The 19,066-nt window shown below is 39.9% G+C and overlaps 1 protein-coding gene across 18 annotated transcripts in view; it reads right to left on the bottom strand.

Moving 5' to 3' along the window:
- The window catches only part of ZNF521 (zinc finger protein 521), a 229,217-nt gene that overhangs the window by 158,765 nt on the left and 51,386 nt on the right, over positions 1-19,066 (bottom strand). The gene's annotated exons all lie outside the window — the stretch shown is intronic.

The raw sequence follows: 19,066 nt of genomic DNA, 5'->3' as shown, positions 1-19,066 counted from the left end.
TGTTCTGTAACACAAAGTTCAGGGCAATAGCAGAGAAGGCTACTTCACTATCATGAAGCTCACCAGAGGTGTTCACTCTACAAAAATGAATAAATGCATTTACTTCCTTACACTGTCACTTTTCACATTCATGTCACCATCACTGCACTACATTAACATCTGTCATCTCAAAAAGCAACCTGCAGAATCTAATGCAAACCCATACTCCTCACCAAACTTTGAATTAAAAAGAACTGTAACCTTCCTGTTCAGCAAGCAGAGACAAAATGTGCCCAAATGCCTTGGTGTGCCTCTTATTTTTATTCCTTTTATTGTTCAGAAACTATACTACATGGTTTTGAGCAACATGTTTCCTCCTTCTCATATGCAGAAGACACAAAGCAAAACCACAGGCTAAATCAAAAGTCAATCCTCTTCAATGAGGATTCTGAAAATCCTTGCGTTTAACTAACACAAACATAACTCTGAGTCTGGAAGAAGGACTAACCATCAGAATTTGTATGCAGCATAACCACCAGCACATCTGAGCAAACTGAGAGAATAAACTACAGGAAGTGGAGCTTCTTGGAAGAGACAGTTTAGGCATTGCAGAATACCTAGAAAAAAATTATTACACTTGCATCTTGTGACCAAGCACAGAAATTCTGTTCTTTTGAAATGGTTCTCCAAAGGATTTTATAAATTTTGTTAAACAAAGGAACAAATACGTATCATTCACCTATTGCTACGCACGAAGTACATAGATAGGTACCCCTGTCAACATCCTCCTACTCAAAATCAGTACATAAACACGTTCAGTCGTGCACTGCCCAGCCAGTTGGCTTATTTCTTCACATTTAAACTTTGCATTAGGTTATTAAAATTCAAGGGGAAAATACTGCAAGTAATAAATATTTATACAGGCTATCTGAAGATATAAAACTGATCTTAAGTAATGGTGTTGATAATAAAGCAGCATGAAATCTGTGTTTATGATGTTCTATGCACAGGACAATGCATTTATTCCTTGTCTGATTTGTGTAGATTCTACAAAGTAAGAAAAGATGAATACAGAAAAGAGACAAAGGCTGGGGAGGTGCGGTGGGTGATAAGAGAAATTCTAGAAGTTATTGGAAAGCAGATGTAAGCACACTGGTTTATTTTTTTCCCACAGACAGATTTCACAGCTGGGATTTAGATGATTTCCTATTCAATTTTTTGCCCATCAGCAAGAAGATGGTGGTATGATAGAAATGTCAAACCAGACCTCTCTCAAATGGATCCATTCCACCTATGCTTTAAAGCCAATTCTCTCCTCATGCCTCTGTATTTCCTATTTCTGCCTCGAAGCAAATTTGCACTGCTTTTTCCAAATTGGTCTTTTGAATGGAAAGGAATTAAGAAAATTAAGAGCTACAATAGTAAAAGGCAAAATACACAATGTAAACATTAATTTGCCCCTGGAATATTTGGGAAAGGATATAAAACATATGCAAATCAAGGTAGATTAACAAGCACCTTCATTTACCATAGCTGTTCATGGAAGCCCCTTCGATCCATGCACTCTTGATACCCATCTTTCTTCTCATGCCCTCCTGAATGATGAAGTGAATACTATATAATAAAATCCACATGGGAGCCCAGAATACATGCTTTTCTCCTCCACTCCCCCAATTTTAAGTTATATACACTTTTCAATCCATTTTTCCCTAGCTTTTCAGCTCTGTGATTACAAACCTTCATCTTACAATTCTGTCACATTCTTCCCGCTAACTCCCATCCCCCACTCTCCCTTTTTTTTCCAAGTACCCCCAAAGGTATATAATAGAATGGTAGCACACATTAAAAAGTGGCTAAAAGAACTGTATTAGCACAATGAAAACTCCACATAAATGTTATGCAAATTTGTTATGAATCAAACCTGCAGTGCAAATTTACTACTTTGCTGAATGATTATAAAATAGCGATTTGTCTTGTATACATTTTTAATGTATTCCAAACCATTTATATTAGATTGTCTGTTTCTGTTAGTCAGATCATTCAAATTTTTAAGTGCAAAGTAAATATAAAGTGCTACATTTTTAATAATATGCAATCACACCACATACTTTCCTTGCTTTCTACCTCCACTGTGGTCCAGGAACACATAATAGCTGTTTTTTCCCTAGTTATCTAATCATTATACTAAATGCGAACCTGTTTGCTATTACTTTAACGTTTTACAATTATCATTGCAAGAGCTACTTTCAGTGTTCTAGGAACAATTGTGAATCTTAGAAGCTAATGGCGTACAGCTCTTTAAATTTAATGTTTTGTATGTGCATACAAAAAGGAAAAAGAGAAAATGGGCTTTAATATTTTTGCTTAGTTGTACACAAAATTACATGCATCTGGAACACAAACATAAATGTATTAACTGTATACCTACTACTTAAATTCTATTTTCTGTTCAACTCCTGCACTTGGTGATTTTCAAGTTGGCAAGGTTAGCTTCATTGCAATTATTCTGCTTCTCTGTCCCTAAAAATAACCAATGCACACCTGTGCACTATGTACTTCTTATTGCTCACCATGCATTTCCTTTGTCAAATAAGACAAATATGGAGGAATTATGAGCTGTACTTCCTTACAACTCGTGGTGGCCCCAATAAGTGCTAAACTGGCCTAAACTGAGAAGTAAGCTCTGTTCTTTCTTCATTAAAATAGGCTGAAGTTCCTTTTATCGTATTAAAAAATGCAGTTGCATAAGCTTTTTTTAAATAAGCTTCTCAAAGTACATACAAGTATTGAACCCTACTGTTTCTCACCTTTCAAACACAAAACACTACAGCAGTAGTTTCATATGGTGCTAAATGCTATCACCTACAGGGCTATTACAATATATAATCTATGTTAACATTGTCACAGAACTCATGTGTATTTTACAGCAAAAGAGGAAGGGGAATATGAGATAAAGTATCAAAATTAAATGACACAGGTTTGGAGTTCCTTTGGCCAAATGTTCATCCCAAGTAGAAGCAAAATGCAGGAGCACAAATTTTACCTTAAAGGACGAAGAAAAGATTTGTAGGAAAATCATTGGGATCCATGAAGTATCTCATTGTCACAGGACTAATTAAAGAGATTAATGCTGTAAGACACTAAAAGACTTGTCTACATCAGCATTCATCCCAAAGTGAATTGGACCCTGTCCCTGAAATTTTCCAAAGGCAAGTTAAAAAAAAATAATCAAGGATTGTCTACATATACATGATCCAGTCCCATGGAAGGACCTGGATGAGATGCTTCCTTTAGGATCTTCCAGCCTCATTGTTCTTTGACTTCAGTCCTGACCTATTTCTTCAAGACATCAAAAATGATGTTTCAGTAAGGGGAAAAAATTAGGCACAGAAAACAGAAAAAGGAATGTGCTTTGTGCCCATGGTATATAACTAGGAGTTCTGAAGGAACTTAGGTATAGAAAAGTTAAGCTACCTTGAGAACAGACAGTTTCAACAATAAAAACATACCACCTCATCAATAAGCCTGGGAAATGCAAACTTGTGAGCCTTATTTTCTATGAAAAAAGGTGTTTGAACTGAGAAATACTAGCAGTCATAGGGTGGTAGGTCACTGAGGAAAAGGAGATAAAGGTCACTTTGAAAACGACTGTTTGATATGCTCTTGTCCCTTAAGACTTGAAGACAGCACAACTCATTTAACAGAGATATGAACATATGCGATTGCATAATGAATATTATTTTCTAGCTTGGAAAAGCCTCAAACAGGTGACTAAGAGAAGAAAAAGTATCTCTCCTTAGTAACCTCCTGAGTCACCCAGTCAACCATGAAAGAGCTCTTCTAGCAGGTTTAAGAGTAGCAAACTGTTAGGTTTTATTAATTTGAGTGTGCTGGCTAGGTTTTGGAGGGTTTTTTTGAAATGACACTGGAGAGGTAAAACTGACAGTAGCTCTCAGCAAGATGGACAAAAAAAGACCACTTTGGGTATGAGGAAAAGGAAATTCAAGTGACCTCACCTCCCTGAACATTACCTTCAGCACACATAGAACATAAAAGGTAGTACACCCATCTACAATGCCCTATACGGCACTGCAACAGTAATGTGGACCTTTCAAACTTTTATGATATTTTAAACTTTCACTAAAAAAATATTGGAAGACTGAAAATGTAGCAGAGTTTTCTGTCAGGTTATATGGAGCCATGTGGCAGAGAACTGCTTGGTCTGGAGCCTCTCTCTCTTGACAACCCAGTCTAAGAAGATTTCACGTGAGGAAGCTGGTCCTTATTTCAGTCCTCAGGTACAGATGAAAGAGGACATTCTTTACGATGATCATTGGCAAACACTTCCTGACATTGCTTGCACTTATGCCCAGCTAGTGGCTTGCAGAGTCTGGGGAGGAGGTCACTGTGGCACAAAGAAGCCACTGGTGAAGACTCTGCAAGTCTGCAGACTTGACTATGATGCTCAATTTGGACTTTTGAGAACAGTCTTACCACTTTCATCAGCCTCATGTAAGTCTTGAGGTTATCCCAACTATCTCTCTGAATATGCTGTGTTGCCCAACACACTTACTATCTCCTAGATTGCTAGCAGAGACAGAAACTCACAGAATGTTCTTCTGTACTCAATGATCTTCAAGAATTTATATAATGAACCCCGTATTAAGGTGCTTATAATTCAGGTGTTCAATTCCCAAGGGGCTAAATCTTGATTTAGGCACTTTTTAGCATGTCAGAAGTATAGCTCTTTCTTCCTTACTGTTCTTATTAGATAAATATATTTCAGTACTTACCTGTACTAAGCACAAGATGAAAATTCCAATGCAAACTCACATTTGGGAAAATAGGAGCAATAATAAAACCTAGTTTCTATGTATCACACCTAGCTTAATAATACTTTGTGTGTATTTTCATCAGCATATAGCAATACCTTTTTAACAAGGAGGACAATATCATTAACCCCATTTTACAAATGAGGAAGCTGAGGCACAGAGCTGTGATTTACCCAGGAAGCAAGCTGCCACATTCCATCACTTTTGCCACAGGAGGCCTCATCACAGACACCTCTGTTCTTGCGTGTTCTGTTTGAGAGCTGTTGCTGAGGCAGCCCCCGGAACAAACTCCAAGCCCCCCAACCACAGCAGTGTGGTTGAAAACACAATGTATCTGAAACATACACTGACTCCCCATTTGCAGCTGTGGATGTCAGCCTTACCAACAGACTCTAGCTCCAGTAAGAATGTAAGTAAGGCATGTAAGAAAAGAATGGAGAAAAAAAACAACACATACATCACACAGAACAGTATTAGAATTTGCTATCAATCAAGGAAGTGGCCAGTCCAGTCAGGTTCAGCTGAAAGACACAACCCCAGGCCTGAAAAGGCCGTGAGTACCTGAAGATGTGTTTGGAAGCCTCAGAAGGTCCAGTAGACTCTTCAGGAACTGAGACTATCCTAAGAGTCAAGCACACCATTTTAGTACTTCATGCACTTATACCTTTTGCTAGCAAAGTTAAAGAGTGGCATTACTCTCTCTCCTTCCTCCTGCACAAAAAAAAATGAACACTAGACAAATAATAACTGGTGATGAATTATTCTCTGAAGTATTTTATTAATGCTGCTTTGTGACTGCTTTCCCAATCACTGAAGCTACAAGACCATGCATAGCCTGATACTTTAAAACATACACAGTCCACTGGAAAAACTACTCATCCACCCATGCAAGCCCCAGAAGGTCCTTGCACTGATGAAACAAGCACTGAGGTTAAGGCAGATACTATCAGTACTCAAACCTCCAGCTCACAGTTGTAACAATAGCCATTAGGATTTAAAATCAGCTTTGTCCAACTACCTCTTACATAAATATGAGTTTGTGACCAGTATATCCATAAACATCAACCCATTTGGCATAGCCATATCCCTTCCATGCTGCCACTGAGAAAGCAATCACAGACAGCTCTTCTGTTTTATGGCCTCAACAGGAAATTGTGGTTTTGCTACATTCAGGGCTTCTTTTACTCTTTTGCACTGTAAGAATTGTGCTTGATTTCATATATAAAGCAAAATGCTTCCAAGTATAATTCTAACTAGTTAGCAAGTAAAGGATATAGAAAATTTCTCAGTTGGGGAGGTCACTACCAGATTTAACCACATGAAAACTTTGCTTGGCTAACAGGGGAAAACAAATCTATTCTAATATTCGATTAGCAGGACAGGAGTCATAAGCATAACAACCATTCTTGTGTCTCTGGTAATTGAAGTGAGCAAGCTGAGTTAAGCTTAGTAAATTAATTTCATTTGTGATTATGTAGCTAAATCAGTCTCTCAATACAGGTACAAAAAAAGAAAGGTTAAAAAAAATATCTCTAACCCTTAGCACAATAATTTCTGATAATGTAAACTTGAAAAAAGGGATTTGCATTGAAATAAAAATAATTGCTGGAAACAACCAAAGAACTGTAAGATATGCAGACAATAACATCTTTAACTAGGACTCACAAATACCTCTGACTATAACATCTTTTTTTCCAGCTCCGTATTATTTTGCCAGATTTTAACTATTTGGGCTGGAGTTTTTCATACTAGATATCTGTCTCAGGACTTGTCTACACTGGGTTTTTTGGAAAGTCCACTTGAAGTCAGCTCAAGTGTCTCTAAGAAGTCTGGAAAAACATGTCATCTTTTTCAGGCAAAAAGAAAAAAGGTCTGAAGACATATAACAGAGTAGTTGTGGAAACTGCATCCTCACAGAAAGGACTTAAAATTTGGCTGTACAATCAGTCTGCTATCAGCCTTTTACTGTTCTAAAGAAAAACAGTGCTGGTCTGACTGAATTAATACACACAAAAACCCCACTGCGCATTCAATAAAGATTTGTTAGCATTTGGTAGCTAAACTGCTATGGATTTCTCTGTAAACATGTCACAAATCTGGACAAGACTTTCTTTACCACTCTTGCTTACAAGGACCATGGTGATGCTAGACAGATAAATGAACCTGGGCAAAAAAAGTCTCCTATTTGTCTGACAGTTCCTGCTGCTGGCACACAAGGAGGACAGAGGACAAGAAGAGAGGAAACTGCTTTACCATAAAGCATAAATGGAAGGTCTGAGGTGTCATGAACATACAAAGTGCTAATGAAGGATACATTTCAAAAAACCCAGCCCCTTACTCTGAACAGCATGCCTTTAATAAAGGTGACTCAGTTCCCCACGGGTAAAATGGGAATTATAATGGCACCTCACTTCATACGATAGAGAATATTTGCAGATCAGTCAACAACTATCATGAGTGCAACACAAAAACCCATGAAGAAATGAGTTAATCTGACTTAAGTGCCAGGCTTCTGTTGCAAGGAATAAGTATGGCACAGGGCCACATACTAAAGGAAAATAAAACATAAGCTGCTTATTTTGTGGCACTCTTCACCCTGTCCAATGAAAGCATAAGAAGTCCTGCACGAAGAGGAAAAGCTCAACATGTGCAAACACACAGACACACAGCTGAATAACTGAGAGGTACAGCAAAACATGCATATGCACATTACTACTAAGTGATGCAGGTTCTCATTTGAGTGAGAATTTTAATTACACAAATACAAGAGGAAACCATTGCAATATATGTTATACTTGCAACGGTAGAAGCGTTTGGACTAGTCTTAGAAAATAAATGGATGTTTACTTTTTCTTGAGATTACACATAAAATTCTTCAGGCTTCCCATTGACATAATTTTGATACAAAGTAGGACAAGGCACAATGGACAGATGGGAGGGCTATCTGCTCCACAGATTTGTAGCATTTGGAAGTCTATTACTAACTTAAGAAGGAACTTTGAGAATGAACATTGTGTGCTGCATATTAGACATTTAAATCTAGCACAGACCATAAGTATTTAAATATGTTGGTATCTCTGCTGCTAACCAACTCTCCATCTAATAAGACAAAGGAAGAAAGAGAAGAAAGAGGAATACCAAGAGAGGCACAGCCAGAGAGAGACCAAGGTAATGGATTACACCTAAAACTAAGCAAAATCTTCTGCCAATAGAATACTATCCAAGAAAAAGCCTGCAATACTGAAATCATTGAAGAACTGAAAAAAACATAATGATGTATACAGTGAAGTATATATTTTGCAAAATTGCCAGCTCCTACAGTGACAAAATTAGTACAAACAGGATGAACATTAAGATTCCTTCTGACCTTAAAGTAAGATTTTCAGAGAGTGCACTTTTCAGGTTTCCTTACATACATGCATTATTTAAAAGATTACAGGAATACACACTTATAAAGATATTATTTACCTTTATTCTCCTTCTGGCCTAAGAGATATTCTGCAATCAGGGCAACCACAAAGTACTACACTAAATTCTATCCTCTTAAATTAATGAGACAACCAGCACAGGCAGATTAAAACTTATGACCAGGCAGAAGGAGACACGACAACCTCAGTAAATATTTAAGCCATTTGCCTGATCAACCATTTTAGCAACTGTTTCTCCACTGCTAATGCTCACATGCCATTGCGCACGTGTACATAGGCACACACACAAAAATGTAGCTGAGGTTTCTTTGAACTATTGTACCAATTTCCAAGCCTCATGCATCCCTATTACCAATTCTGACTTAATCCTAGCTGCTCCTTTTTTTTTTTTTTTTTTTTTTAAGAAACTATTTCAAAATAAAATAAAAAGTAAAGGGAAAGGAAGAAGCCAGGTTTGATTCTAGTCAGCTTGTGCTGCTGCCTACAAGGGCAAAGGGTCACAGCAACGTGAGGATCACAGGGCTGGGTGACTGAAGATCACCCATGTTGTGGAGCTGGGAAGCTGAACCTCTCTGAGCCCTCCTTCTGCCACTCTGCCCTTCTCTTCGACACGCACCACAAACACGCAGTGATCCATGAAGGCAGAGGCAGTAGAATGAAAGAAAGGTGAAGAATTGACAGCATCTGCTAGAGGATGTCCACAGAAACTGCTGCTGAGTGGTGAAGACATGCAAAGGCTGGCATTCAGCCATAGGCTTCCAGTGGCAGAAGTTCTTTTGAGGGGAATAAAATAAGAGCAAGAATGTGCTTGGAGTGGGGTGAATTTCCTCTTCAGTATCATGTCTGCATGAGTAGACTGCACTTTTACTCTTTGTAATGCTCAGGAACAACACTGTACAGCAATCCACTTAATTGCACTGGATTCAGCAGCTCTCCACCCATGTCAATCATGTCATCCAACACACATGCACACACACACACCATCTCACACACACCATCTCTCTTCCTCGGCTCCACAGACAAGGAAAAAAAATACTAATTTAAAGCATATCAAAACACACTTTTATAATGTATAAAGATAATACCCAATGGACTCCTGAGAGATACATGAAATTAATCCCAGTTGTGAAGGCCTTGATATTAGCTGTTCACTCCTGGGATGAATTTAAAATCCCACAAAAGCCCATGATTTATTTCCTTCCTACACAACAGCAACAAACACTCACATAATTTTTAAGTAATGTAAAATATCACTTTAAAGCTGTTCATACACATCTGAGAGGGAGAGAGAGAGAGAAGGGAAGAATTAGTTGTTTAGAGGGGTGAGCACTTAAGGGTCCATTCTACCTGTATAATTCCCATAAATGTTATGTTTATGAATTGAATGAACAGGGTGAAGAATTGTTGGCACAAAAACTGCCTTTCATCTAGTTCCTGTGTTTTAACATGCAGTGCTTCTCCTAATGGCTAGTTAAAGGTTTTTATAAAATAATGATTTTCTATCTCAAATTTATGCATCAAGTAGATATGTTTATCACAGTGTCTTTCTGGTTATAAGGTTTTAACTCACTACCCAGTATGAAGCTTCTTCAACGATGCTTGGAAGGCACCTAACACTATGCTTGGTGGAGGGAAGGAACTCCGTTAAAATCAAGTTAACTTTCCCACATTTTCATAAAGTTCTTCACTTAAAGGCAGTTGTGATATGACAACTTATTTAAATGACTTGTACTAGATATGGAGTGAAATCATAATTCCATGATCAGTCTCTTGAAAGCCTATTTAATTGACACATTCAAGGTGTGACCCCAAAAATTTCTGGGCTTACAAAACCACATCTTATAATTTATATCTTTGCAACTCTGACGTGACATTCACGGTTCGTTGGTACTGCCAGAGAGCTTGAGTTACCACGCTGTATGACATCACAAGAGTTTGCCACAGTAGCAAATTATGTAAAAAAGCCAAAGAAAAGAGAAAGAGCTAAGTATTAAGCAAGCATAATAGGTAAGAGCTTAAGTTTTAGAGAAAATAATCCGTTATTTCATTTGCATAGTGTTTTATTGCTCTACTGGTTTAATTTAACATTAAAATTAATGGAACAGAGGGTTTTTCCTACCTTCCCATACCCTGTTTCAGGATGGGATGAAGCTATGAAAATCATTCTCAGGTTGAAATTACCTCCCTTTTAATTTATTCTGAAAATTTTACAAAACAAAAATATACTTCCTTACCTCTGCATTTTAGAAAATTATAGTGGTCAAGTCAGATAGTAATGTACAACTACAAATACAGCAGCATCATGGCAAAAATAAAACACTGTAATCAATAGAAATTTGTGCTAAAATGGATACAAGAGGCACTCAAAAACACCAAGTCAGTCATTTGAATTTTCTTCTACTGTGAGGCTTTCTGCAGGGCACTTAAAAATTTCAGAGCTTAATAAAAATCCGTAGCTCTGTTTTTATGATTTTAAGTCACTGCTGAATGCTAATATGAGAGTTAAAAAGAAAAAAAAAAACAAAAGAGGTAAGGCAAGGGTAAGGCAAGTTATTCAACTGAGAAGTTCCACAAAAACTTAAACATTCACAAACATTTTCTTTTCTTTTCAAAGAGAGGCCTATTCCTGCCACCAGTTTGCAGGGATTGTATGGCTAAGTCCCACCACTGGTAACATGGAGAGCTGTGCATGGTGCATCTGAAGTGCATAAACAGGACAGGAAAAAAACCCTTTAATTTGTTTTACTGACCCACAAAACCCAGCTACAGTTGCAGTGAAATTGAACGGTATCTTGCAATTTCATCCTTTAATTAGGAACCCAGCACATGGCAGAAGTCCAGGCCCTAGCTCAGGCTGTTTATCTTTCAATACTTTCAAGTCACTTACTAGCCAAAAAAGAAATTACAGTGTGATTTAAAGGGAAATCAGTCGGCTTCCAGGCTCATTCCTTGTCTGCCTCCTCCCTCTTCCTCTTTTCTGATTAAAATGGTTGTAACCATACCATAAGTCTGATCTGTTCATCCCTGCAAACAGCTGTCCCACTATGCTGCAAGAAAAACATTTGTAAAAAATATTGGTTTTGGTTGAACTGTATCCTTTCTTTTATGTTCCCCCTCAAAAATTCCAACAAAGTTTCACAAACATTCTTCAGTTTTTAAAAACTTTGTATGCTATGTTTTAGTAAAGAAGCTGTGATGGCTTAAGAATTTCATAGCCCTGAGTGCCAAACCCCAGTTGCTGAGCCCCACCTCTCTGCGAGTGCTCCCCAGCATCCAACAGCTCCTGCTGCTCTCCAGACACAATGGGTCAATGCTGGAAGAGATCTCCCCCAAACACTCTGCCACTGACCGAGCCCACAACCTGAGGTCTCCAGTCCTTTTCCTTTGGTGTGATTCATCACCCAGCTCACACAAGCTGAGCATCCAACTGGAAGATCCCTGAGTAAGAGGTGCCACTGCATGCCCACAAAGCAAAGGAGAGAGACTCAGCTGCACTGATGCTTCCTGTTGAAACTGGGACAATGCTGGCTTTCAGCACACTTGATGAAGAAGGTAACGAAACTGTTGCACAGACATCTGACTAACCTGGTGAGCCAGACAGTGAGTTCATCCAAACCACACTACACATAATTCTTCAACTGCAAGTGAAGAGCTTTGCTGCTTTGTTTCCTTAGAAATCGAGCTCGTGGGTTTAGATGTATTACAAAATCTGGTATTGTTTTAATTCACTAACTTTAAGAACATTTCCAAAAATGGTTTGTGATACTCTGTGTTTTCTAAAACATCATAAATATAATAGCAATTCCAGAGCAGTTTGAACAGTGAGTGTAAAATACTGTTTCTCAGTTTTCAAACATAAGGAAGACCTTAAGTATATTTGACAATTCCCAATTAGAAAGATTTGGAATTTGTTCACGAACAAGCGAATTAGCTGCTTCTTCAACTGAAGTTAGCAAAGCCTCACACAGTGTAAAGATGGAAGAACTTTTTACTAAATGTTTTGACCTCATTATACAAGCATGTGATACAACAATCTAATACAAAGTATTCAACAAGATGGTGGGAGCACCTGATGTCATATCCCACTTAGTATATTTTGACAGATATAAATAACATTCCTAGATCATAAACTAGAACTGTGTGAAGCAGAAATTTCTTTCATTATTTCATTATGGATAATACTAAAAACATTATATAATGCAATACGAGGACATTCCATCTTGGGGTCCTGATGACAAGCCACTTGAGCTACACTTTTTTTCCTTTATAATGTCACCAAAACTCTCAGTGGAATTATATATAGAATAAATGATAGGTGATGGTGAATTACAAGGCCATAATACATACAGTAAGCACCTAATATAGTTTTATAAATTACAGACTTTTATAGCTTTATATTTTACAGTGTAATGTCACACTGCAGTGACACAATACTCCAATTCAGCACATGATACCGCATTTAAGAAATAAACAATATTGAAAAAGCAGTAGCAGCCCTTATTCTGGTAAAATAAAATTACTTTGGAAGTGCACAGATTTGCCATTTTAAAAGGAGACACAGAGATCAAAATATGGGCCTTGAGGAAGAAGGTATGTGCCAGACAGTGACCAGCTCTGTTGTTCCCCTACACCACGCAAAACAAACGTGTTTGCCTAACGCTAGGCACGGCTGCACAAGAGATCCCAGGCTGGATTCTGCACTCAAGGGATGCGGCAAGGGGTGCTCCACATCATTGAGCAGTGACTTCTCCAGCTGATTAAGAAGCGGCACTGATGGGCTTCACTGGGATTCCCATCCAGAGCTCTTCAACCTGACAGATAACATTGCATTTTGGGGGTCTAAAGGATAATAGTGAAGCAAGGGACTGCAGCTGAGGGAATATTCCATTCCCAGAACTCTGGATTGGGACCATTTCTGAGGCAGGAAATTAAATAAGTCTACACACTATCAAGTTCCTATAAATTCAGAGCAAACAGGGAGCCAGGTAGGAAAGAACTATTTTCTCAGTGCCTTCCTTGAGGTTACAACTTCCAACCATTCTAGATGCACATCAGCAGACTCTAGGCAACTGACACCATGGGGGGTGGAGCAGGGCCGTAAGGAAGGACAGGATGAAGACAGCAGTCTCTTCTAGAGTTACCCAAGAAGAGGACATTTACTCCATGTCCCTACCACACTAAGCACCAGAGGATTCCACCATAAGAAACAAGGACATAGGAAATCAGAAATACAGACCTGTTTGTTACTGATAAACAAGAGCACCAGACAAGAATACAAGTGAAAAGGGCACACTCTGGCTGCCCTGTCACAAGGTAAGTTGTCATTTGGGTGCACATGCTTGCTGCTCTCTCAGGTGGTCAGCAAACAAGACATCACTGAGGTCTTTCAGACACTCCTCACAACTGAACTAGTTAAAGATGACAACACTGAGAGAAGAAGAAAAAAAAGTGGATGATGGCAAAACAGAGAGAGGCATTGCCTCAAGCTGTAACAGGGGAGATTCAGGTTGGACAGCAGAAAGAGTTTCTTCATGGTTGTTAAACATTGGAATGGACTGTCCAGAAAAGACTGGATGTGGCCCTTAGTGCCATGGTCTAGTTGACAAGGTGGTAATCAGTCAAAGGTTGGATTTGATGGTCTCAGAAGTCTTTTCCAGCCTGAATGATTCTGTAATTCTATGACTTTATGTTTCTTTCACCTGAAAATACAACTGGTGGTCCTCACCAGAATGCTGCTCATATTAATGTATAGCTTAAAAGAGGACATCACACCATAAGCCTCTATTTGAGATACCCTCACATCAGCTTCTAGCAATGGCAAAGAGATGTGACACAATCAAAGAAATTGAGAAAACTGTTTATCTATCTGAAGGCAGGCACCTACCCAAGCAGCTTCCTGAGGCGCTGCCACATTGCAGAAGCCAAAACAAGAGTCTTTTTCCTTCAGCTTGCTCGCAGCTGGTATCTGGGAGTTTCAATAAACCAGGAACAGGCTCAGTTGCCCGCTGCTTAGCCCGACAGGCAAAAGCACTTCTCCCATACTGCTGTGACTAGTAAATGAGGCTGGAAAAACTCCCAATTGCAGGACTCAGAAATAAACCCTGAGCTTCACTGGAAGCAGTCCTACCCAGGCACCCTAACCACACAAACAACTCCCAGTGAAATGGATGGTTGATTCATAAAGGATCAAAGAAAAGAACCTTAAATTTTCCTGTTAGTTGTCACTTTTCCATCATTAGAAAAGTGCATCATGACTTCAAGGGACTAGCAAGCGTCCTACAAAAAAACTCTATTGTGTGATATATGATATACTCATGTGAAGTGTTATGCTTCCAGTTCAGACAGCACTTTTTAATTTAATTTTATGGTTTCGAAGTTTCTGCATTGCTCTACATGTTGATTCTTTTTATTGTGGAAATTGTCAATACTCAGAGAAGCTGCTACGAGACAGAGCAGGCTCTAACACATGGGTGAGACAATCACTTATGACACTGTTATATGATGAGGCTGCTGAAAGCTTTAGTCATTCATACAACACACAAGCTTCATTGAGAAAAGAAACACCACTCTGGCCTGCCAGCACACTGTACAAACAAAACACAGCCTCTGTTCAAACAGGATTTCTCTTTTTCTTTTTTTACAGTTAAAATTTACTCCGCTGACAAAGCAAGCAGTGCGCACATTTCACAACCACCGTCAGGTGGGAAACGAGGCTAAGTCTTCCTGATAGCATATCTAACCAGCTAAACAGAAATGATGACTTAATTTTGCTTCCTGAAGTACCTACTTTGAGCCCGGGGTAGACCTCAAATCCAGCACATGGTTACAATATAGCAAATATATCAAGCTGAAAAACAACAACAAAAAGGAGACAAGTACTAAAAAGAAATAAAACCTAATTAGTGGCTACTTAAGTAGTTTGGAATACTAACAACTGAAAAAAAATAGTTTACATATCCTGTTCTTTGCTTCTCCACTTTAAAGAAATTGGACATATTTTTCCTTTTCCTACTAGAACACAAGGCAAATGACATTGCCTGCCACCACAGAACAGATGCATTGCTGTGAAAAAAGCCTCTCTCCAGTGGAAACCTTGCTTGTCTTTCTTTTCTGGCTTCTAAATAGACACTCTGGTTAAGAATACTGGATCGCACAATTGCATATTCCTAGTGCATCTGAGTCAAACTGAAAGTACTGAGCTGTACTCAACTCCTCTGAATAATCCTAACCACATTTCTCCAAGGTGAAAATCTTAGAAAGGAAAAGGAATGACATTGTATTCGTTTGGAAAGGAGGGAAATGCAACACACTGGCCTGCTAAGAGTGACGCAGTGCATCATGCCACCATACCAGAGATCAGAGCTCGGACTAGTCTTTGGAGTCTTAGGGGAAACACGGTATGGCTCAAAAACAACGTGTTTTGGTGTCTGAGAGAGGGAAACCAGTGCAGCAGCAGGACTCCATCTGGCAGGCTGACTTTGCTCTGAAGTTACACTGAAAAAGAGAAGGACTTTGTGCTAAAGGCTGGGTGTTGGGAAAACAAGAAATGTGGCCTCCCCAGGAAATATATTTAAGATTACGCTGATGCACTATCTGGATCCTTCCTAAGGAGGCAATAGAAAATTTAAAAGTTAAATTGAGTTGTCCATGACATGCTCAACACCATTTAATGGGAAACTCCTGCTGACATTATTCATGAGAGACATATTTCTTACCAATACAACTAAAATAAATAGAAAAAAAAACCTTAAAAATCCCAAAGTACAAAACCTTTCTCTTTTCAATAATGACTGCTGAAGAGGACAGATGCATTTTCATGAAAGGCACCACATGGAAGAGAAAATGTCTCCTCTTTTATTTTTAAAAAGGGTGCCAGATGCAAATGTTTCACTGGATGGCTATAAGTACTTAAAATACAAAACACCTTCTTCAAATGCATTAAACACACAGTGAGACACTTTAAATACACTTGCTTTGTCAGACAGGCAGCTGGCACCACTTTTGTAATGAACAGGACAAACATTCTGTCCAGTGGAAGTGTTACCAAAATATAGCAGGAGGCTCAGCTTGACTTGCACTTACAAATATCAAAAGCAGGTTCTTCTCATTGCTTTTCTTAAGGATAAAAAAATACCGCCTGGCTCTCGTGCTCTGGGAAGGAAAGAATAGTTCAGGTTTTCTTTTTAAATAGGGCTCTCTGCAGAAGGCGCACGCCAGCCTCAGCTCCTGCTCTCTCATCTCTGAATGGTACAAACTGCTGCATCCTGGCCTTTCCCAAACACACACTGTTCTGTGGGTGATCAAAAGCCTCCCCTGATCATCACTTATTCTGCCACAGAAACAGAGAGACTTCAGAGGACAGCAGCCACACTAGCAAAAGCATTAGTTAAAACTATGCGCTCTATCAAACTTTTCACGCCTGCACTTGGTGTAATTAATTTTGCCGCCTTATATATTTCTGGAGGAAAAATGAGAAAGAGAATCACCCAGCAAACTAGGAAAAACTGGCCTTCCTGAAAGTGAGATGTGTCTTCTGTAAGCTCACAACATTTAGGGCCACCAAATCTAAATGCAGCACAGAGTTTGCCTCATTTATTAAGAAGCGCCAGAGGAAAAGATTTCCGGTAGAATGCAAGGAAAATTATTATTACACTCCCCCAAAACAGAGCAAAATGCCAATTCTACCTGAAACCGTACTTTAGGTTTCAAAACGCTCTTAAAATTTCCTTGAGCTGAGAATCACTCTCTGTTTATATCCCTTTCCCTTCCTGTAAGGAAGTTAAAAGCAGTGTTTCGAGCAGGCTGCATGCGTGCAGCCACACCTAAAACACAAGGCGATGCCTTCCCTCCCCCTCCCCCAAAATCCATGAGCAGCCACAGCTGGAACTGTTTAGCACGGGCCGGCCGAGCCGTGTGCGAGCGCTCGCTCCCCTTTGTCCGCGCACGGCTCCGCGCCGGCCTCCGAGGTAGGGCTGAGTCCCCCGGGACTGCGGGAAACAGCCCAGCCCCGGCTCCCTCCCTGTAGGGGCAGCCGATGCAGTGTCAAAAGCCGGCCACGGAAGGATCTGGAAAAGCAGCCTGCGAGGGGAGAGGCTTTTGCCTTTCTGGGGCTGACAAAAAGCACGCAGTTGGGTTTCGCGTTTTCCTGCTGTCCTGGAAGCTTGGCAAAATCGCGACCGGTATAACATGAGGCCTCCTACTGAAACCATAGGGTGCTTTTAAAAATAATTTATCCCTTGCCTTGAGAAGCGTATCTGGGACATGTGTGGGGTTGGCCTGGCTTTGGCATACACATTCTGTTCCCAAGGCAAGGGACGGAGGGAGGATGGAGCGCTGAGCACCGGCACTGCACACTCCGAGCGGGAAAAGGCTCAGCCGTGTCCTGTTGGTCTGGGAGGGAGGCAAGCCTGCCCCAGAAAAAGGCACCACGGAAGTGAGCAGGCACGCTGCAATGTAAATCAGATTAGGAATGGTGTGAAAACTGCAAGCAGGAGCATTTCTGAAGGCTAAAACACAGAGTGGGTAAGCCCACTCAGGCATCTGAGGGACACAGGGAAAAACAAGGAGGCACCACAGAAGCAAAATAAACTTTTACATGTAACAGAAACATTCTCAGGATGTGTATGCCTGCACATCCACTCACACACGTACACGTCAGCTCACTGTTTCAAAAGCCACATCTAAAATTTCATTAAAAAAAGCCCAGCTGCTTCTTTACCCTGACTTTGTCTTTAAGGACTTAGCTAAGCCGAAGGAGTGGCCAGAAAAGAAGAAAAAAAAAACCCCACTTCAACCCATCTCTCTCAAATTCTTTTATTTCAGCAATGCATTAAGCAATCTCCCTGCAGAGTTATTCTCTTCTTCCTGGTGTGGATAAAGCTCCCCCTGGGGAGCTCTGTAATTTCCAGCTTCTCCGAATTCAGGTATTAGTAAAGACCGCTTGGGGACACGCAACAATATAACTCTACATTTTCAGGCATTCGGAGAGAACCCCCTAAGGGTCCCAAGTTCAAATTTCTGAAATGTAGGCATTGTAAAAGGAACCTCGGGGGACTCCAGCAATAGAAATCTGCTGAATTCAAAGCATTTCCTAAGCCCTGGCAGGAGCCTTTGCTCCCACTGGAGGCTTTTTATAAAACATGTGTTGCTGACATGTTGACAGATTGCTCAGTGAAGTGTTAGGTGCATACACAGGCTGGCCATTTAGGGGGACATCAGTTTACCCTTCATCTCTACCTGAAGCACCATGTTTTATACATTACCCGAGGACAGGCAGAAAACAGACACTTTCCTACAAAGTACAGTATCACTTGGCAAGAGACAAAAAAAAAAAAAAAAAAAAAAAAAAAGACCCCCACAAAACTAAAGATTGCACATATACATATGAACACACACAAGGAGAAGAAGAGAGCAAGAGAGAGAGGGGGAGTTGTACAGCATCTTCCAAATATCAAAAAGGTCAAAAAATAAATTAAGTGTACAATACGAGGCCTAGGCTGGAAATTGCCTCCATGTATCAGGCCTGCCACCCCTTTTCTACACAGGCCAGAGCTCCGAGGGTATAATGAGCAAAGGAATTTTCTAATGACAGCTGACTGTTGGGAGGTAATCTGATCAAAGGCCGATATTAAATCCAACTTCTGCTCATATCAGGGTATTAGTGATGTACGACTTAATAACCCAGCAGCTCCAAAAGTGCTGCCGTGGCAACAGGATGGAAATTGGGATAATAATGTATTCATGGTGCTGGCGACCTGGGGCTGCAGTGCGTGCTCTCAGGGGAGGGCACTTCACCCTGAGCCAGACGTGTCTGGGCAAAATCACTTC

Source organism: Pseudopodoces humilis, chromosome 1 (assembly GCF_049639895.1).
Source record: "Pseudopodoces humilis isolate 2021_Gansu_Grassland_sample_001 chromosome 1, ASM4963989v1, whole genome shotgun sequence".
NCBI lineage: Eukaryota > Metazoa > Chordata > Aves > Passeriformes > Paridae > Pseudopodoces > Pseudopodoces humilis.
This window is presented reverse-complemented; position numbering and strand designations above follow the sequence as displayed.